General features: G+C 40.0%; 1 protein-coding gene across 1 annotated transcript in view; it reads right to left on the reverse strand.

The window, feature by feature from the left end:
- LOC146705698 (transmembrane protein 132C-like) overlaps positions 1–19,905 on the reverse strand; it is a 196,710-nt gene that overhangs the window by 131,924 nt on the left and 44,881 nt on the right. The window lies entirely within an intron of this gene.

Genomic DNA, 19,905 nt, shown 5'->3' on the forward strand with positions numbered 1-19,905 from the left:
ACAAAAATAACACCATAAAACCTGCTTCCATCTCTCCCTCTCCTCATTCTGCAGACCTGACCCCCACCCTCTTCTCTTCACCATCAGTGCACTGATGGAGTTGCCCATGAGAGTCCATTGATTTTCTGTCCTGGACCCTGCATGCTGTGGGAGATGTGGCATGGTGGTGATTTGTGACAATCCATGGCCCAAAAAGCAATGACAAGCTTGCCAGACGAACAGCACCAGACAGAAGAGCAACACTTCAGAAACAGTGCAGTAAAGGGTTAAACTAGCTTCCCAAAACCTTACATGAAATGATGAGGGAGGGAGTTTGGGGGTAGGGGGATTATTCTTCCTTGAAGAAATGTTATTGTCATATGCACAGTAAAAATAAACACAGCATTTTACACTGCAAAATGAAATTCTTATTTTAAATAAGCCTTAAAGATAAAGGTAAACCAGGCAAGTGTTGTGAATAAACACAATTTACCTGAATTTGTTCAGCTAATGTACCCCACTGTGAATCGTTCCCTGTTGCTTCTCTCCTCTCGCACCAGCAGCAGTGTATCTTGAGTCTGGAGAAGTGAAAGCTGCAACTACACAGCTCTGTTTTTCCAACTTAGCCGCATACTATGCAGTACTGCAGGTGGACACTGCAGGTGTCACAGGTGTTAACCTCATAAGCAGCACTGTGTCTAACATCTTTCCTGACGGTCACCCAACTCTCACGTGGACTGCTGTATTCATCCATCCTTTTTTTCCCCTACAGTGAAATGTCTATTGTTCGTTTTTAAACAAATCCATAAGTGAATGATTTATAATATTCCCGGTCTTTAACTTCTTTCACATTACACCTGAGCTACAATTTAGCATATACCTTCAGATTACCTATTTAAAACTTATAGTTAAGCAACTGTTTATGCAAGAGCTGCCCCATTAAAAAACTACCAATTTCTAGGCTGTGCAAGCTACTTTAATGAGCTGTAGATAAAATCTAAAGGTAGGCATCCTCTAGCTGCCAAATAAGTGTTAACATTTACACCTTTAAATTGGGCGGCAGGGAAAAATCGAGCTTTCACATTTGTATTTAACCTTGCATAGGTTGTTTCAAATAACACAGCAAAAAAATTATGAGCCTGTTTAAGGGTTATTGATAAACCAGGAGGCCCTCTATCCCCTCATTTCTACCTCTATATCTACTAATCTGTTTCAAAGTCATGCATTATGTTGTGAGAAAAGTTAAAAATGTTTCTACAATATGTCAAGGACTTTCACTGTTATGTATCTGTATAATTTATTTATCTGTTGCCTTTGGCTGTTGGTTAGTTAACTACCAGTTCCATCTAGCCTAACCCCCTGGGAACTTACACCATCGGACCGGGAATCACAACAGTTTGGTCTGTTGTGGCATTATTGAAATGCAGGTCAGGATTTGTACTGAAAAGTCAGTGGCAAAAAAATAAAAAATCAGCAATCAAGCACACGGCTTCCATTTTAATCTGAAATAATTAAGTATTGTTCTAAATATTGCTTGTGCCACCACCCCAGCTAAATAAAATTGTGTTTGCTGCCTAAATAACAAACACCCACACAGCTGAAGCTAATTACAGGCGTCTTTCTTCTTTATAATCATATGCATTAATAGTAAAATGTCTGCCTCTGATAAATGAAAAAGAATAAGAATGAATCATAAATATGAATTAGTTTTCTAAGCAGTCGCTTTCATGTTTGTATTCATGTGGCACACCTTCAAGCTAATCACACCTTAAAATTAGTCACCCTCTGTGTGCCGAGACAGCGTACAGTCAGTGACTGCTGCTGCATAGCTTTTACTCAGAAAACTGTGTTTGCGAGTGACAAAACTGAGACCGTGGTCAAGGGGCGAGCCGGCCCTTAATCGGTGCTGGATCACGCTTACAGCCGAGTGAAAGGATTTTCCTGTCTATCCTTTTCTCTGGGGGATGTGACACACTGTCCTAGTTTCCACTTACTATGACACAGATGAAACTAAATACAACAGGAAAAAAAATGCTGTAATTTGTAACTTGAGATTTAGAATATGTCCCTTTCTATGACACCAAGAGGACATCGTAAACAGAGAGGCAAAGTCAGTGTGATTTGTAGCCTTGAGTTGCCCTTGGATTTCATGTAAGCAGCACTGTACTTGTAAATCATGTCTGTAGGACTGTTTCTGCAAATGAAAAAGGGAATGATTTGTGTAGATAGCTTAACTCCATGTGCTAAATCCTGGCTGTAAACTCTACAGGAGTAATTTTGGGCACTGCCAATCCCTCAGGATGTGGCCTGAGGAATCTGATCACATATCAAACAAACAGCTGAACCAGACCTCATCATTAGACAGATGTGAAACTTGGGATTTACTGACTTGATGTTATATACATGCAGTATGAGGCAAAAGGCCTATGGCAGCAATGGGAATGGAGATTAAAATGTTTTTTCCCATATCATTTCACACCATGCAGCAAGCAACTTCTAAAATAAACCCCAACATGGTACTGACGCATTCGTGTCCCCAAGACAGACATGTGTGGCTCCAAATCAAACCGTTTCTTATAATCACCTGTTTTTATCCCTGGCGACCTAAGTAGAACTTCACCCAAGAAATATAAGCCCTTCATCTCCCTTCAGCCTCCCTCCTACTCCTCCTCCTCTCATCCTATCTTTATCCTCCACCATGTGTGCATCTTGCAACCACTCCCTGATCAAACATATTAGGCTGGCCAACTTCAGTAAGTCACTAATCAAACAGCATTTTTTTTAATGAGATTTATAAATGGAGACTGAGGTAAGAGGTAGGAAAACCCGAACAGCAACAAAGATTGGAATGGGGCAGGGCAAGAGGGTGGTGGTGGTGCACTGTTTGTGTTAAGAAAAGTAAAAAATTACAGCAAGAACATTACAGGATGGGCCGCATGCCTTTATTATGATACTCTGATTACAATTTTGTTTTTTGTAAATCTAGCACAACATTGTTCTCACCTCCTTTAGAAGCACCTACAAAGGTTTAATGCCTCCCAACCTGCTGATGCTACTCTCCCAGACTAATGTTTCACAGAAATGAAAACAATTAGTGGTCACTGACAAAACTGGCATGTAAAATCTAAGGTCTCCAATCATATAACTGTGCCCATGGGAACAGAAAGTCCTGTAGGTGATCTCCTGACGCTGCTCTAATTTATAAACAAACACGTAGATAGCTCATTTCAATAAAGAGCAGCATTCTTAAAGGGACAGTGAAATTAAATGGTCCATGATGATGGGATGAGATGAGGCTGCACTATATCTGCTAACAAAATATCAATAAGAGACAATTGAAGAAGAATCTGGTACAAAAGTAGAGTCTTCTGGTAAAAAGACTGCTTGTGAAAACTGCAGTCTGTTACACCATATAAAGCTGAAATGAGTGTATAACTGCGGACATGTGACAAACATTATTTAGCATCAGATATAGAACCAGCCCAGTGTTAATGAAGTTACTGTTACCGCGCCAAGCGCACCCCTCTTTAATTTTTTTGCAGCGGTCTGAGGCTGCAGTCATTTATTAAAGTCAATAAAATATATTGTAACATTCACACACTGATCTAACACTTCAAGTCTGCTTCAGTCTCATTAATTGCTGCATTCTGACCAATATTTTAATCTGACAACAGACCTGATACCAGGGAAAAGATGTTTTTTCATTGAGGAGCTTTCTCTGTGTATAAATGTGACTAAATTCCTGGCACACTGCAAACCTCATCTCTGTAAAGAAACCCGGCTGCCTATAAAAAAAGAAGCAACCTTCTATGCATTTCGTAATGGGATTCTCCTCTTCTCTCTGACGCTCGGCTCAGTCCAGTTAAGTTAGGCTCTGTTTTATCAAAATGCTAGTTTTACTGAAGACAAGAAGCATGTAGGATTCATCTTTAAACATGCAGGGTGGAGGAGTCAGTGAAGAGTTACAGGACATGGCCAAAGCTTTCACAGTGCACGGACAGCTCTGAGCCATCAACTCGCACCAATTATATGCTCTTTCTGATAAACTCTACCCTTCTCATTCTAAATAAATGAATTTTCCTATTGGCAGATATCTCAGCTACACTGGGCACATAATACATGATTTTTTTCCAGGCATTACATTCAGGACAACTTGGAGTAAACAGTGGTGCAACCTTTGTAAATCATATTTGTGTGATTCATTTACATACTCTCCTCCCAGAATTTTGCACTCTGAAAAGGAAACTTATAGTAAGTAAGATTACCTGCATCCACGTCTATCAGTTGGAAAACTGCCCCTGCTTTAGTAAATACCTACAGAAGCTTTTTAATGCCAAAAGAGGATTTCACGATGGCACGAACGGTTAGTAAATCCAGTCCTAAATCTGATCTAATTCCCTGTTTAGCTCAAACGGTTCTGCTTTAGTACATGATGGGTTCTAAAATGTCCTAAGACAATGTTATCATCAAAAGACCACAAGAGCCAGTCTTTTTTTCAGCATGTTTATTAATGGCATCAAGCTCAAGTCCTGTTTAAACAACACTTAAAAATTACCAAGGTGTGTGTCTCACCCATGTAGCAGCTATCAACATTAGATTAATACACAGGTGAATGTAAACCCAAATAAAAACCCTATCCCACAAAGCAAAATTGGTATGGCCCACACAATGGCCCACACATGGCCCACATACCGCAAAGAATGATGGCCCTTTGGTGGCCCAGATCTGGTTTGCCAGATGAGGCCCACACATGGGCCAGCACAAGGCCAGTTGCAGACACACTATGTGGTCCTGTGCTGGCCCAGAACAGTTTCAGCTCTGGCCCCAGATGTCAGCCTAATGTGTACCTTAATCAAGCCATGTAATAACAACATGTGCCGGAAGATAATAGTGCAAAAGTAACATGACAAAACTCTATTCAGACAGTGAATGGACTGATTCTTTTATACCGCTCCTCTACTGTCTGGGATTACTGAAAGTGCTCTATCCAACTATTTGGGTCTTCTAACTAAAATAGGAAAATAGGAACATAAACAGTGCCATCATTGCCAGACCTGGCCCACATCTGGTTGACATACACCCTGCCATGACACCAGTCAGTCAGAAGTGCCAGGTTGATGCCAGATCCGGGCCAGACCTGCTTGCTATGTGGGATGTTTGTATAACAACTGCATTAAATCTTTAGGAAGCTCACTAACAGTTTAGCCACTATACCTGAAATGTCTCAGCAAACACTTTCATTAAGTGTCATTCAGACATTTGTGTTGTCACACCACTATGTCAACGTCTACAGACAGACTTTTAAAGTATTTTTTTAAGACACACATGTTTATTTTTCAAGGTACACACAGAATAACTCAAAATTATGAGTTACCGTGGGTGCACTCTCTACAACTCCAACCTCTGCTTTCTTGTAAGTGGCAGGCAACCGGAGCTGTGGCTTTTCAGCATGTGTGTGTGTCTCTCAGGTCCGAGTGCACTACCGAATAAGAAGGGAAGTGGATTAGAACGTTCACAGCAGGCGTGCAAATTGCTCCACCTGGCACTAGTCCCTGAATCACTGTGCCCCACCTTTCCCTCTCCAGCTGGCTAAAACTACACCCCACCACATGTCTTGGGATGAACTGTATTCAGCTGAATGATGATCAATTAATTTTTATCTCAAGTGCAATCCTTAAGTCAAGAATGTCTTCTCTTCCACTTGATGAACAAATATTTCCTTTTTTAAACTGCTTATGCTGGGCTTACACTGTGCAATTTTTGACCCATTTTGAGCCGATTTTTGAGTCATGCGACCGTTTTGGCGATCGGCCCGATTTTGGCCTTCATCGTGCGTCGTGCATCGTGTAGTATACGTGGGGTAACGAGAAGCGATTAACACCTCACGACCAGCTCCCGATCATCAATTGCTTGGTCGTGAGGGTGTCACCGCAGTTTCTCACACTGCGCACGCGCAAACACAAATGTCAGTGAAAAAGACGGCGCAGCACGGCAGTGCAGCGTGTGATCTGGACACAAGCGATGGAGGCACAACTTGTAGAACTTTGGAAAGCTCATCCGAGCCTTTTCCATGTGGCCTCACAAAATTATCGCGACCACAACAACTGTGAAAATAGTTGGATTTACAATGCTGCTCAATCACAGCTGCCTGATCAATGTTTTTCATTAGCAATTTAGCAAAGTTGATGGTGGTGGTGTGTCTGTGTGAGTGAAAGACAGAGAGGGAGAGCGAGCGACAGAATTTCTGTTATAACCTTCATTTTATGGACGCACAGTGTGAGCACTCAGGTCCCATCAGAGCATCGGGCCGTATAGTGTGAGACCCTGCATCGTGTCCTATGAACTTCTAACCCCTGCGAGTCAATCGTACAGTTTGAGCAGGAGCTGAATCGCGCGACTGAAAAAATCGCACAGTGTCTGCCCAGCATTATTCAACTCGGGGGCTCAGAGGTGCTTAAGCCTGGGAGACTCTTGTAATGTGATTTCAGCCACTCTTAAAGTGAAGCATTTAAATTAACTACTGGTGGTAATTAACTAGTTAGTACTCTACACTATTGTACATTCAGAGTTCCTGAATAACATTTTATTAAGAGACAAAAGCTATTGTTTACACTGGCTAAAATTAGGCCTTGCCTGAGGATAATTGAAGTGTATTAAAATCCTTGCGTCTCAGTAATTGTATTACTTCAAATGTATGAATACTTCATTGAACTATTTACAAGTAATAATGCTGCCTGCATTTTCTGCAGCTGTGGGGCAGGTTTAATATTAATCAGGACGGTATAGGTGATGCCGAGATTTATAATTATGTGATGTTGTCCTGAAGAAGGAGAGGGAGGTCAAGATGATAGCCAGTAAACAGGAGGTCAGAATGAGGTCAGAATGAGGCAGGTAATGAGTGATTTAAAAAGACGGTATTTAAGGTTGCATGTCATCATACCAAAAATACAGAAAAAATATTACTACTACTTGCCCATGTACCCCTACTGATACTGTCTTGTAATATTGTAAAGCTTTTAATGATGTTTTCGCTGCTGCCTGTAAAGACAGCATTATAGCATTATTTTCTTAACCTTGTGGGTTAGCAAATAATCATGAGGGCCAAAGACGCTGGAAATCTGCCATCACTTTGATGAAAGTGATGATCGCTGGACAAGCAACACCATAGCTGGAAAGGCACTGACCTGTGACTGTATATAAAGGATTGTAAAATGGAATAAAGTTCCTGCTGAGCTGCATAGACTTTGTGTTGTCACTGTGTGACAAAGCACCGGCAATGCATTTTTCTAAATAACAGATCAATGGAGTAGTGGCAGTAGTTACAAAAAGACACTAAAACAACACGTGTTCATTTATTGCCATAAACAATAGACAATAGAAAATTCTGACTGTATTATATAAATGCAAAGCTGCAAGTCAACCCCAAAGGCTCAACGGTATATTTTAGCCAGCTTGTTTTAAGGTGTAAGCATTATTGTTAAGAGAGCAGGGAAAATAAATAGCTTCAATTTTTCACTGACAACCTTGTTCAATTACTGAGGCACCTTAAGAGGTCTAGTTGCCTATAAAAGCGTGAAGAGCTTGTCTTGTCTGATGAGTCTGGGGTGCACAAGATGACCTCCTTGGCAACCTGACCAGAAAAGTGACTGAAGATTTCAGAGGGTGTAAACTATAGGAGACACAGGAGCCTCTCCTGAGACTCTGAAGAGACTTGTGATTGCCATTAAGACGCACTTCCAAAATCTACCAGATGTAAGAGGCGATTTTCAGCCGTTACCATGGGTTCCACACATTAACTTTCAGTTCTGAGGATGACAAATAGGAAAGCCCAGGAGAGACAATTCAAACCAAACTGTTTTAAGGTTAGACTGATTTCACAGGATATTTTGCAAACATTTGCCAAGAAACTAGACCATGCAAAGCTCGTCAGCTGTCTTCTTACTTGGAAAAGACTTCAACAGAAAATATCAATCCAAATGCCTATAATGCCATAATATCTTTTCCTTTTATATTAATGGCGGAGATATGAGTCACCCCAGCCTTGACTTTCAAGCTTTCAGACCAAATCCAACCTTATTGTATTATTTTAATATAGTGAAAGGAAAGGTAAGGACTAACAATGCAAAAATGCTCATTTGTTTTTCCATTCTTATTTTTTCAATGAATAGTCTAAGAAAAACAGATGATGCATTTAGACAATTGGGCTACGCCTTTAATGTCGGTCTTCACTGTATAGATTTGTATTGGAAATAACTGCATTTCAACTACTCACTGAGCATTGTTGCAAATAGGGCTGCCACGATTAGTCGACTAGTCACGGTTACGTCGACTATCAAAATCGTCGACGACTAATTTAATAGTCGACGCATCGTTTGAAGCTTTGTAAGATCCCAAAAGACGCAGGAATAAGTAGTAGGATTTAAGAGTGCAATAACGGACTGAAACAGAAGATGGCAGCACTGCATGTACAAGGATGCCAGCTGCCGTTAAACCCCGAAGAAGAAGAAACCGTGTCCCAGAATTCGTAGCGCGGCCCTGCTCAGTTGTCAACAATGGCGGTAGCTAGTTAGTTTTAATAGTACTCTTATTATTCTTTCTGGGTCACAAAATAAACGTTTAACATATTTTCAGGTGAGAATGTAGCTGTGTAAACCTCAAATATCTGCTCAGTTTATCAAGACACCACATATTTTCAAAAGCGCTCCGAAGTTTTTGGAGACGTCTGTTACCCACTAGCTCGATAGCTAGCCGGGGTTCAAGGCTCACTAGAGCCGGTGAGAACACCGGACTCCCGGCAAATCGTTTTCAAACCCACCGCCGTCTTTCGCTACTCAGGTTAAATATATATAAGTCACTTAGATAACTTAAAAATTATATTGTTTGGCTTTTTTCAGTATTTTATTTGTTCCTCAGTAAATTGGTTTGGCTGAGATTAAAGTTATAGTCTTTACACGACTGAATAAACATCAAGTAGACAATTGATTATCAGAAGTGTGAGACACTCGAGAATATACTCCGGTGTCCTGTTATATTTTAGATAGCAAGGAGCAGACGGCTGAGTTTATTAAACTCCACCGAAACAATTTGCAAATTTAATTTAAATTCAATAAACTATCATCTTGTTTTTATTTTTAGTTAGCACATACCTGAAACACTTAAAGCTGTAAGCTAATGATAGTTATATAAGAGCAGATGCATGCTGGTGCAATAAACTGTACGTTTTACGTCGAATTGATGCATGATCTGACTAGTCGACTATCAAAATAATTATACAAAAATGTATAAATAAATGATTTAGGTGTAATTATGTTTAGTGTTAAAAATATATCTTCAAAGTCCACTTTTAAACAAATCTGTCAAACAAACCACAGTCGAGCTTTTCAGAGAACTCTACAAGAAATGCAAAAAGAAAATCTGAGCACCTATTCAAAATTTCTGAGAAACAAAAAACAGTCTTTAAAAAAAACAACCCAAAAACAAATAAAAAACCAACAATATGTTATTTTGATGGTTGCTAATGGTGTTGCTCACTTTTGCATCAGGTGGTGCCCACATTTTTACTTTACTGATTATGGTGTTTTGAAGAAGATGGCACATCTTGTTTTTCCTCTTCTAATACTGACATTTAAAAAGCTTTTGAAATCCCAAATTTTCATAAGTCCACAAGGTAAAACATTAGGACGTGATCTTTACATGGCATTTCCTTTGGTTAAACATTTGCTCTATGTGCACTGTAGAGAAACTGCTTAAGGGACCTCGAAGTCACTATCAATGGACCTACTGTCGGTCAGCATGAGAAGTAACTTTCATATTCTCAGCCACAGAACAATGAAATCTTAAAAAAAAGGTATTTTCGAGCTCATGGAGGGCTGGATATAAATGTCAGCTGCTCCTCAGATAGAGAAAATGCCACTGGCAAAGTCAAGAAGTTTAAACCTTATCAAAGACAGCTTCTGATAAAGCCTTATGAACACATAAAGGGGAGAAATAGGCTGAATGTGTCCAAAACCACTAAGCAGCACACCACTTAAGTAACACTAAGTTACTGGAGAAAGGTATTTCAGTTGTTATAAACGAGTGTTATGCTATTACAACACCCAACCGCTCAAAAAGCTACATAAATGCATCATCACCCCATAATTTATTTGTTTATTCCTCAAAACAATCACCTAATTTACAAATGCCTATTTTTTTACAGCCACAAAGAAAAAAAGTTTGCCATCTTCCATTCACTGCTGGCTACTAGATATAAAGCTAAGCTCCATAGCAATATAATCCCCTGGTTAGAGAAATGACATGGATGATATGTCAACAAAATCCAAACACACAGGAACACTAATCACTCCAAGTGCCCATCACATGCACTCCGACACTGCAGGAGAAGCAGGGCACAGCAGAAAGCCCTCTCCTAGCTGGAGGTTAATTGGATCACATAAAAGCAAAGCACACCTCATCTTTCATCACTAGGCAACACATTTACGCAGCAATCGATAGGTGGAATCATATTTTCCCCTTTCAGAAAAATGAGGGAAAATGAAGTATTGTGACCCGACTGAGATGGATAGGGCATGGCTTCATACCCTACAGATAGCAGCGATAAGTCTGTGCCCTGTGTTTGTTCGCGACTTGAGTTGTTTTTGCTTCTGACAAATCATATAGACTTTTTAGTTCCAAAATGGCCTTTGGTTATTTATGTCGATAAAATCTGAGTCTGAAAAAAACTGTCTTTCTCAACTCACCTTTCAAACACACAACATACACATGAGATCGAACGTCAACAGATTTAAAGATATTTACTTTTAGAAAGACAGACAGGTAAACTAACAGCAATTCTAAACAAGTCTCCATCATAAAGGAATAAATATTCTTTCAAATATTAAAAATACATATTTAGATTTTCTCTCAAGGCATATTCGCACAGACTAGAGGCCAGTTAGCAACCACCTCGCAACTAGAGAATATGAGTATTACCCAACTGGCTGAGAATGGTTGCTGGAGGTTGCTGGCAGCTTCTGTGAAATCATTTGCTAAGACCCATTCCCAAAACTGATGAGTAACCTCATGATAACCAACGGTTGTTAGGCAAAAATTGTATATGGTCACAAAGAGCTATGCGGTCCTGGCCCAGAATCGTCCTTGCGATTGCTTTGGTTGTAGCCTTCTGTAGTTTGCATGGAAGACACTAACTTGTCCTCAAACACTCATCAACTACTCACTGAGAAGTTGTGAAACTGTTTGGAGAGCGATACAAACTGTAAATGAAAATAATTAACCTTCAAACTAAAGTTTGCGCCATTTGATACTTGTTGGTTTCAGACTTTGTGGTCTTCGTTTCTACTTTGATTTGCATTTTTGTAAAGTTTCCCTGTCACTCTGTGGTAAGTTATCAAGCAACTTTGCAGACAAGTCACTGTCATCCATGCAATCTACAGGCAACTCTGACAACACGCTAACAACCAAAGTAATCACAAGGAGGTTTCTGTGACCAGTTCTCCTAGGATCTAGCACTGGCCAGCCTATTAGGGCACAATTACAGCTGCGATTCACAGCAATAACAATGAGAAAGCAACACAAAATGACTGGAATAGCTGTTATGACACATGAACACCAGCATGAACAGTCCCATGAGTCTTTGGGTTAGTGACCCCTCCCCTTGAGCCGTTACAATACATTCTTCCATAGCAACTGGAGGTTGCTCACTGGTTGCCCAAATACAAAAATGTAATTCCATATAACATGCTCAAAGCAGTCGTGGAAATGAGGCTGCCATATCTTCAACCACGAATGTGTTGCAACACAACCTGCCTCAATTAGATCCTAAAGGTGACTGCTACAGAGAATGGCATTTAAAACCCATCCTCCTTCTCTGCTTGCGTGAGAATAATGTATTTGAGCATCACAGGAATCCTAACAAAATGGAAACAAAAAAGCTAAAGTTCCTGTTTGAGCATTAGTTATGCCTGACTGGGGAGAAATGTCACTAGCTTCCAAACATCTCTCTGTCTGCTTAAAAAACTTTTTTTTTCAGTCATTTTGCAAGGCATCACATCTCCCTGGTGGAAGCACTGAGAAACAGCAATCAACATCCCTTTGCCAGTTGTGCCGAAATAAAAAAAAAAGAAAAACCTCAAAGCTCTCTGCCTTGAAGACACATTTGGGACATAAATGGGCTTTTTATGACACTTCAATTCTGTCCATTTTCTTTTTGGCCAAGTGTTGTGCATTGTACAGTGTCAGAAAGAGAGGAGGAGAATGGCGGCACTGGGAGTCACAGAGGAGCCGCCGGTTGTTTAGATGAGATGAGCGAGAGACGAGAGCTCTTGAAGGAACGGGAAATGTGCTGAGCAGAGCAGAGCAGCAGTTAGCCTTCTTACGAGGGCACCCACAGGGGTAATCGAAGGCTTAAACTCTAACTATGTGTGCTCTGCTGTTGTCATTTAGGCTCACAGATTGCCTCGGTGCACTTATGAATGTGACCAGCTCTCTCCCTATCTGAAGTAACCACACTTTGAAAGTGAGTCAAATAAAAGCAGTGACAGTGACAGATGATGCGGCATTGTGCCTGGATGGAGGGGGTCCCATGTCATAAATAACAACGAATCTCAGTACTCAGGTATTCATATTCAAGTGAATCCATTTGAGGTATACTGCATATTATACACCGGGGTGCTTTTTTGCAAATATATACAATCAGATGCAGTTAAGTGGGTAAGAATAATGCATTGAGTTGGCAAAAACGAGCAGGGTGAGTAATGTTCTGGCATTTCCAGCAGGGTTATACTGTAAGAAAGTCAATGGGCCTTGGACATCAGGCACTGCAGCGGCTCCCTGATCTCAAATAATGTAAACCACAATATTAATTATGGTTAGGTCAGGGGATGGGCACAAGTTCAACATTTACTTACTTTACTTACACTAGGAGGTGTATGTATATATATATATATATATATATATATACACAATTTTAACAGCTTTACATTACAGAATAAACCGAAAAAAAAATCTTACTGTGTTTTATTTAACCTTTGGTAGTGTCTATATTGGTACCTAACATTCTGTTTATTTTAGCCTTTTGTGTACAGCACTTTGTGACTGGCTGTCTATGAAAAGCGCTTAATAAACAAACTTCATTTACATATCAGTTAAATGAAGATCAGTTGCAATACATTGTTAAATATGCTTCATGTGCTATGACTTATGATACATTTAAAGGAATAACTGGGGCAGAGATTATCATAAGAACATCCAGGTGACTATTATGAACTAAAGACTGGGATGGGATAGGTGTTTATTGATGTCAGCAATTAAAGTCAAACCACAGCTTCAGTAGTCTTTTGTACTGTGAAACTATTATTAGGCAATAGAAAAAGATAAAATCACTGCAACTCTTATTGTAATGTCTTAAGTACAGAAATAAAGTTATACTTTGTCATCGGTCAGTCATAGTACAGAATAGAGCACGGGTGATATGACCAAAAATATTATACATTTGAAAATTTGCGATAACGATATAACTGACGATATAATTGATGCTAGACAAAATACTTTACAACTCCCCGACTTTATTAGTGCAAAAAAACAAACATCAATGTATTTTCACTTAAACAAGCAGCTGTTTTTTATGTGCATTAACGTTATATAAAAATTTTACAGTGCAAATGCAAATTCCTTGCTGACAGTTTAACCAAGAGGCATTTCCAGTGGAAATGTCCTCAGCACAACCATGTATAATATCCAAAAACTTAAAAAGAGGTTATACAGACACACAGTACAGTAATATTATGTTGAAGCACAGTACGTATCACTCCATGAGGCTCCTGCCTACGGTAGCCGTATTGCTCCGACAATCCATCAAGCGGTGTGGCTTCGTAGCTTAGAAAAGTCGCACTAAAACATTTGACAGATTTTCGAGCGCCGTGTACCACATAAAATCACTTCGAGGTCAGTAAACACAACCAGAATTCATACATAAGGCACACAGGTTTATGAGGGGCACTGTCGATTTTCAGAAAAATCAAAGGATTGATGTGTGCCGCATTTTCCAAAAAACACGGTAATAACGACAGCTCGCTAGCATGCTCTACCAAAAATAGTGCTTTGTTGTGTATCTGATGGACGAAAGCTAAACCAGTTCCACACCACTGAAGTTGCAGCATTTTTACAAACCAGTTCTGGTTCATCCGTTTCATTAATCTCACTAATCTCAACACTGCATAAGGTCATTGGTCCCTTGGTTTGATGAGCGAATGACGTGAGAAAACTTTGCAAGATCAATGTCCAGAAAGCACTTTTTTCACTGAAGAGTGCTATTCTGAGAGTAAAGATAAAGCATTGGTGCTTAAATTGAAGAAAACAAAGATGTCTCCTGAACACGGAACAGCTGTCTGTTCCAAGAAATACTCTGACAAGTTTTATTTATACTTTAGAAAGGTAGAATAGTGGAGGATGGCAGTCTGTTATTTTGTCTTCTTCAATACAAGTGTCACTGTTTTCATGTTCTCGCTCAAGCAGAAAGACAACTGCACTTGGCCTTCCATGATACCGGGTTACAGAAATTCAGGTGAAAAGAGCTGAGATATACAACTGTTCTGCTTGAGTGTTTGTGATTAAGTATAAGAAATGTGGGCCGTCAAGTGACTCTAAAAAACTGAATTTCAGGCAAAGATAAAAACAACAATAGAAAAAAAAGCAACATATTTCGTAATATAACTACTGCAGAAGCAATTTTACAGCTCAAGGATCTTTCCTTTTGTAGGGGGGATTTAAACATGACTTGGACAGTTATTAGGAGGTGTTTGCAACAATATCAGATGTGCTCTTTGTGTAACAGTTGGTGTGAAGATTTGTGTAGCTCAAAGTGGAATATCCTACAATTAGACTGTGTACAAAGATGTACAAAGTTCAGTTATATTCAATTCTATTTCATTGCATTTATGTAGCAATAATAAAGATATACATAATGCAAATACACTGTGATATTTTAAACAATAGTATAGAAAGATCTATTCAGGGTTCAGGGAGTCTGATGACTTTCTCAATCGGTTGGGGTGAAGAGAGATAAGACAGATATGGTTATAAGGACGATCTGATTTCCTCGTGTCAGCATTGTTCCCAGTCGCAAAGGAATGACGTCACAAGAAGGTGATTGGTCACTTGCAATGTTGAACCTGGAACAACATTAATTATGATGATGTGGGAACAATGCTGACACGAGGAAATCAGATCGTCCATGGTTATAATGCCTGTGTGTATTTGTGTGTGTGGCAGCATGCATGTGCTGCTTTTTGCTGTTTTTGTGTGTCAGAGTTCATGTTTATATCCCTGTTTATGTGCGCCAGTGGGTGAGTGAGTGCGACTGTCTGACCATGAACGCACTTGGATTACCTTACTGCAGGGGTCGGCTACGTTTCTGATGATGAGTGCCATCTAAAATTTCCTCAGAATTCAATGTGCCATATGACCGCATAGCAATAAATTTAATAACGCTCTATATTAACAGTTACACACTATATAGAACAACTTTATAGAATTATATTTGTTCGTAGATGTTGGCAACTATCAGCGAATAGTTATCAGCTATTTTGAAACAAAAAAAGACACTTTTTATCCATAAGAAGAACAGCAAATGAACTGTACAACGGAAAATGCAAATGCTATTTATAGTCTCCTCACAACAATGATAAGAAAAATAAACTGGGCCAATATGGCATGTTTGTTAATACAGGGATACACAAGTTAATGTGATCTCTGGTCTCCCACTCAGAGACACAGGTCTCCGAGTGTCCAGCATTCAGGCGGCTACCTGAGGACACTCTTCATGTGAGAGAAAATCTGCTCACACAGACATGTAGAGCCAAATACTGTCAATTAGGCCTCTGCAATGTTCTGAAGACATTGCAGAGACATCACGATATCATGACCAGCAGCTTTACAGCTGTGGCTCCAGCAAACATCAGCTGATACTAGAAATTAATATTAAATAAATTCTAACAACAGCTGATCAAGCTTAAACGTGCTGCTGTTGTTTAGCGCGACATCTGCTGGTTTCCTCTTTCTGGCGCAAAGTGGGCGATAAACAAACAAGAGAGAAAAGCCGATCAGCTGATCATTGATCAGTTTCATGATTGAAGTAGCAACAGGAGAGGGAGGGGAGCGAATGAGAGAAGAAGAGGCAGCTGTGCAGAATAACTCCAGCTTTGTGTCTTTTTTCATCCTAGCTGAAGTACAGGACAAACTGTTCCTTTTCAGCTCAATACGAAAAGCATAATATTTTCTCTGGATACGAGACGATTCCGTTTTTTTACGGGACGGTTGGCAACTCTGCTAACAAACCTTATGAATAAAATAAAGTTCACTATTCACTAGTAACATCATAGCACCCACCCAGCTGTATAGAAACTCCGTCATGCTAGCTAGTACGCAGTACGAGTTATTCTAACTGACTGTAAAAAGTCAGCACAACGAAAATAAACTCCACCTAAACTTGGTTTATATCTGAGCCAGACAAACTGCAGGTCATAACTTCTTACCTGAAGTTCAGTTCACCTGACACTCGGACCGGCGGCCGTCTCGGGTCTCTCCTCCCCCTGCCTTCCCTTTCCCTAATCCACCTGCTGGCCTCTGTGGCAGCTCCGCCATAGCCACCACCAAACAACTGAGTTATTTTTACACATCAGCAATCATCTGGTCAATCCACCACCTTTCGTTGTTTATACCGTTACAAAAAAAAATAAAAAATCATCGGCCCATAAAAACGAAAAATCACCATTGGCCCACCGGGCAGATGCCCGATGGCCAGTCCAGCTTTTGGTCGTGCCATCAGTTAACCCTTCACGTGCCAGCTGTGGCACGCGTGCCCAGGGTTGCCGACCCCTGCCTTACTGTCATATAGCCTCAGGCAAGCAGTGTCAACAGATACTTGGAATTAGAGCCAGTATGTACCCCACTGGTCAAACTCCAGATGATCAGAAGGTAAGCCTCTAAAGGCCTAACTATAATATCTGTCTAGCCCAGATGTATTTTTTTGAGAGTTAAGGAATGTGTGTAGTGCGGTGCCTCTGGCAGAGATACAGTGGACTGTGTTGATCAGTGGCACTGGATGAGAGTTGTGTGCCTCTGACAGCAGTGAGGTGGTAAACAGCGTGGAACAGAGGAGCCTGGTAGCCCATGGCCCCGAGGAAGTCCACTGCACGCTCCAGCAGGAGCCGAGGGAGAGAACAGACAGTCATTTCGCGGCTGCTCAGAAATTCTGAAATGAGATGAACTCAGAGGTCTCTCCCTGCAGCAAGAAATGCTCACGGCATGCATTTCTTTATCCATATCCTCCCCCAAAGTGCCACGGAGAATTTTGAGTCTTTGAGTGAGCTTAGTGGTTAAGGGAATAAGCAGAAAATGGAAATAAAGATGCCAAGAGAAAGGCTGTCTATCATTTTCACTCAATGCTCAGACCTAGTTTTATTTGTCAGCTCCATCCTTCTCTTGCCAGATTTTGTGACTAACAGAAGCTGTGAAAGGTTTAGTCAGATAATTACCTCACAACCGCCTTAGGTTTTTGCTGAGAAAAAGCTTTTTAGAAAGTTTCTTCATTTTTTTATAGCCAGTCGTAAACTAAAAATCTGCGCATCATAAAATGTCTTTACATCACTATGGTTCTCTTTAAAAAAAGCTGTCCCTCTTTGGTAGCACTCATGGATGAAATACAGAGGCCCAAGGTCACCCGCTCTATGGGCACACAGAATAAATGTAAAATAAATCAAAAGTAAGTGATTGAAAATCTGTTATTTCATCTTCTTCCAGATGGCAAAACTATGAGAAAGTTATATTTTATTTGCCCCCTGCAGTCATTTCACACGCACGAAAAGGGGAACTCTGTGGGTCCTCCATAATAACAGGTTGTGGGAAACTACAGGAGGCATATGTGGCGAGAGAATTTTCAGTTAGAAAAAGTGAAACACTCTTGACTTGAATTTGTTTTGAAAAAGTTGAAAAGTCTTATGGTATAGAGAGGACAACTATAACTTATCATGCTGCACTTTCAATTAAATCTATCCCCCTGCTGAGGATAAAGAGCATGTGCATGAATGAATGAGGGTCTTGTGCTCATCTTATGCTCACATTATCCATTCATCCATCCATTCGCATCCGTCCACCCATTCTTTTCTGCCTATCCAATTAATGGACGCAGGGTGGCTAGAGCCTATCCCAGCTTGCTCACAACACATGCATCTAAAATGTCTCATTACAAGCTTAAAAATATGAAGCTTCAATTCAGAAAAAGGATCAAAGTAACCTCTGACAGCCTTACTGTTTGCATGAGCATTATGTCTGTCCCAAGGACAGAGAGACTACACACAAAGTGTTTCTTCAAAGAATTTAGCCATAAATTTTGCTTTCATTTTTGCATTTTTAAACAATTTATTTATTTGTGTATTGCATTCTTGTGGTATACTTTTCAACAAGGACTTATACTGTACTATTTTTTGATCAGTTGAGGGCTACATTACAAAAGTTTATTATGATATATATTTTTTCTTTCTAGGGCAGTATAGTGCCGCAGTGGCTAGCACAGTCCAAAGATATGACGTTAGTGGTAATAGCTGATTCTAAATTGGCCGCAGGTGTTAATGAGAGTGTGAATTGTCCTATGTTTTCTCTCTGTATTAGCCCTGCAACAGACTGGTGATCTGTCCAGCCTCTTGCCCCATGACAGCTAGGATAGGCTCCTGCAGCCCTGAATTGGATAAATGGAGGAAGATGGATGTATATATATAACAAGATATCAGTTTCTGTGGCACCCCGATTGTCTCAGCTTGACCAACCTTATAAAAATTCGCTCCACTGTTGAGCAGGAGTGGGTGTTCCTCAACAGCTAGACATACATGGTTGGTTAAGGTTAGAGGTAGAACGCCCACTTGTGTTATGCAGCAACTCTTTACTCCATTACTCTTTGGACTTTGTTTGGACTGTGTGAGCTTTCAATATAGTTTTTGTTTTGGTTTACTTTTCTCAGTGTTTGTTATCACATTCTACAAATTGCATTACGTTAAACTTCTTTCCTTTCTCTATTTATTTAGTTGCATTCCATCCTGGCTAACTGCTACGCATGTTCTGCATTTGGGTCCTCATTTCTCCCCTCATCATTACAATGATGTTGGGTTTTATAGGGCACTTCGTTGTGTTTTTCTTTCTTTCTGTGACACCAGTTGAGCATTTACAAGTATTGACTGGTGAGTTGATGAGGTGATATTGTTTTATAGACAATATTTGAATCTTAAAGTGGTTATATGTTTGTGTCACTTGTAATAAAACTGACCTTTTTGCTATATGGGGTGAGAAACAAAACACAATAAAACACTGGTCTGAGATTATAAAGTAAGTGTCTTTCTTCTGTGACAAAGTAGGAAAAAGATTTAAAGCTTAATGCAGTAACACAAAGTTACATTATATACAGTAAAGTATATATATTGTACTGTATGGTAAAAAGACCCAGTAAAGGTCAGCACAACCATTATAGCAGAAAGCTATAATTTATGTGTGCAAATGTGTACATCTACCACAGATCTATTTTTAGCTTTGCTGTCATACGTTCACTTCATCTTTCTTCTTACATCATCATTCTTTCCATAGCCTTCTCAACTACACGCATGTCCTGACATATACAGTAACATGCAGCCGCACTGACATTTATGCCACAGCCTAGCACTTCCACACTGATTGGTGTCCTTGGAAATCACTCAGAATCGCTCTCATACTTTTTATCATCCAAATGCCATCTAGGTCAAAACCTGCCCTCTCTTTACTTCTTAATGTTAACATTAATCTGTTTATCATAAGGGATAATTGACTGGACACTTTTGTTGATACTGATAAAAAATGGTGCATTAAGAAGATGGGCACACAGCCATAATGGCCTGTGATTAGGCAAGG

The sequence above is a fragment of the Copadichromis virginalis genome, linkage group LG7, assembly GCF_057382275.1.
Source record: "Copadichromis virginalis isolate Kocher_CV1m ecotype Utaka linkage group LG7, C_Virginalis_male_GT1.1, whole genome shotgun sequence".
Lineage (NCBI taxonomy): Eukaryota > Metazoa > Chordata > Actinopteri > Cichliformes > Cichlidae > Copadichromis > Copadichromis virginalis.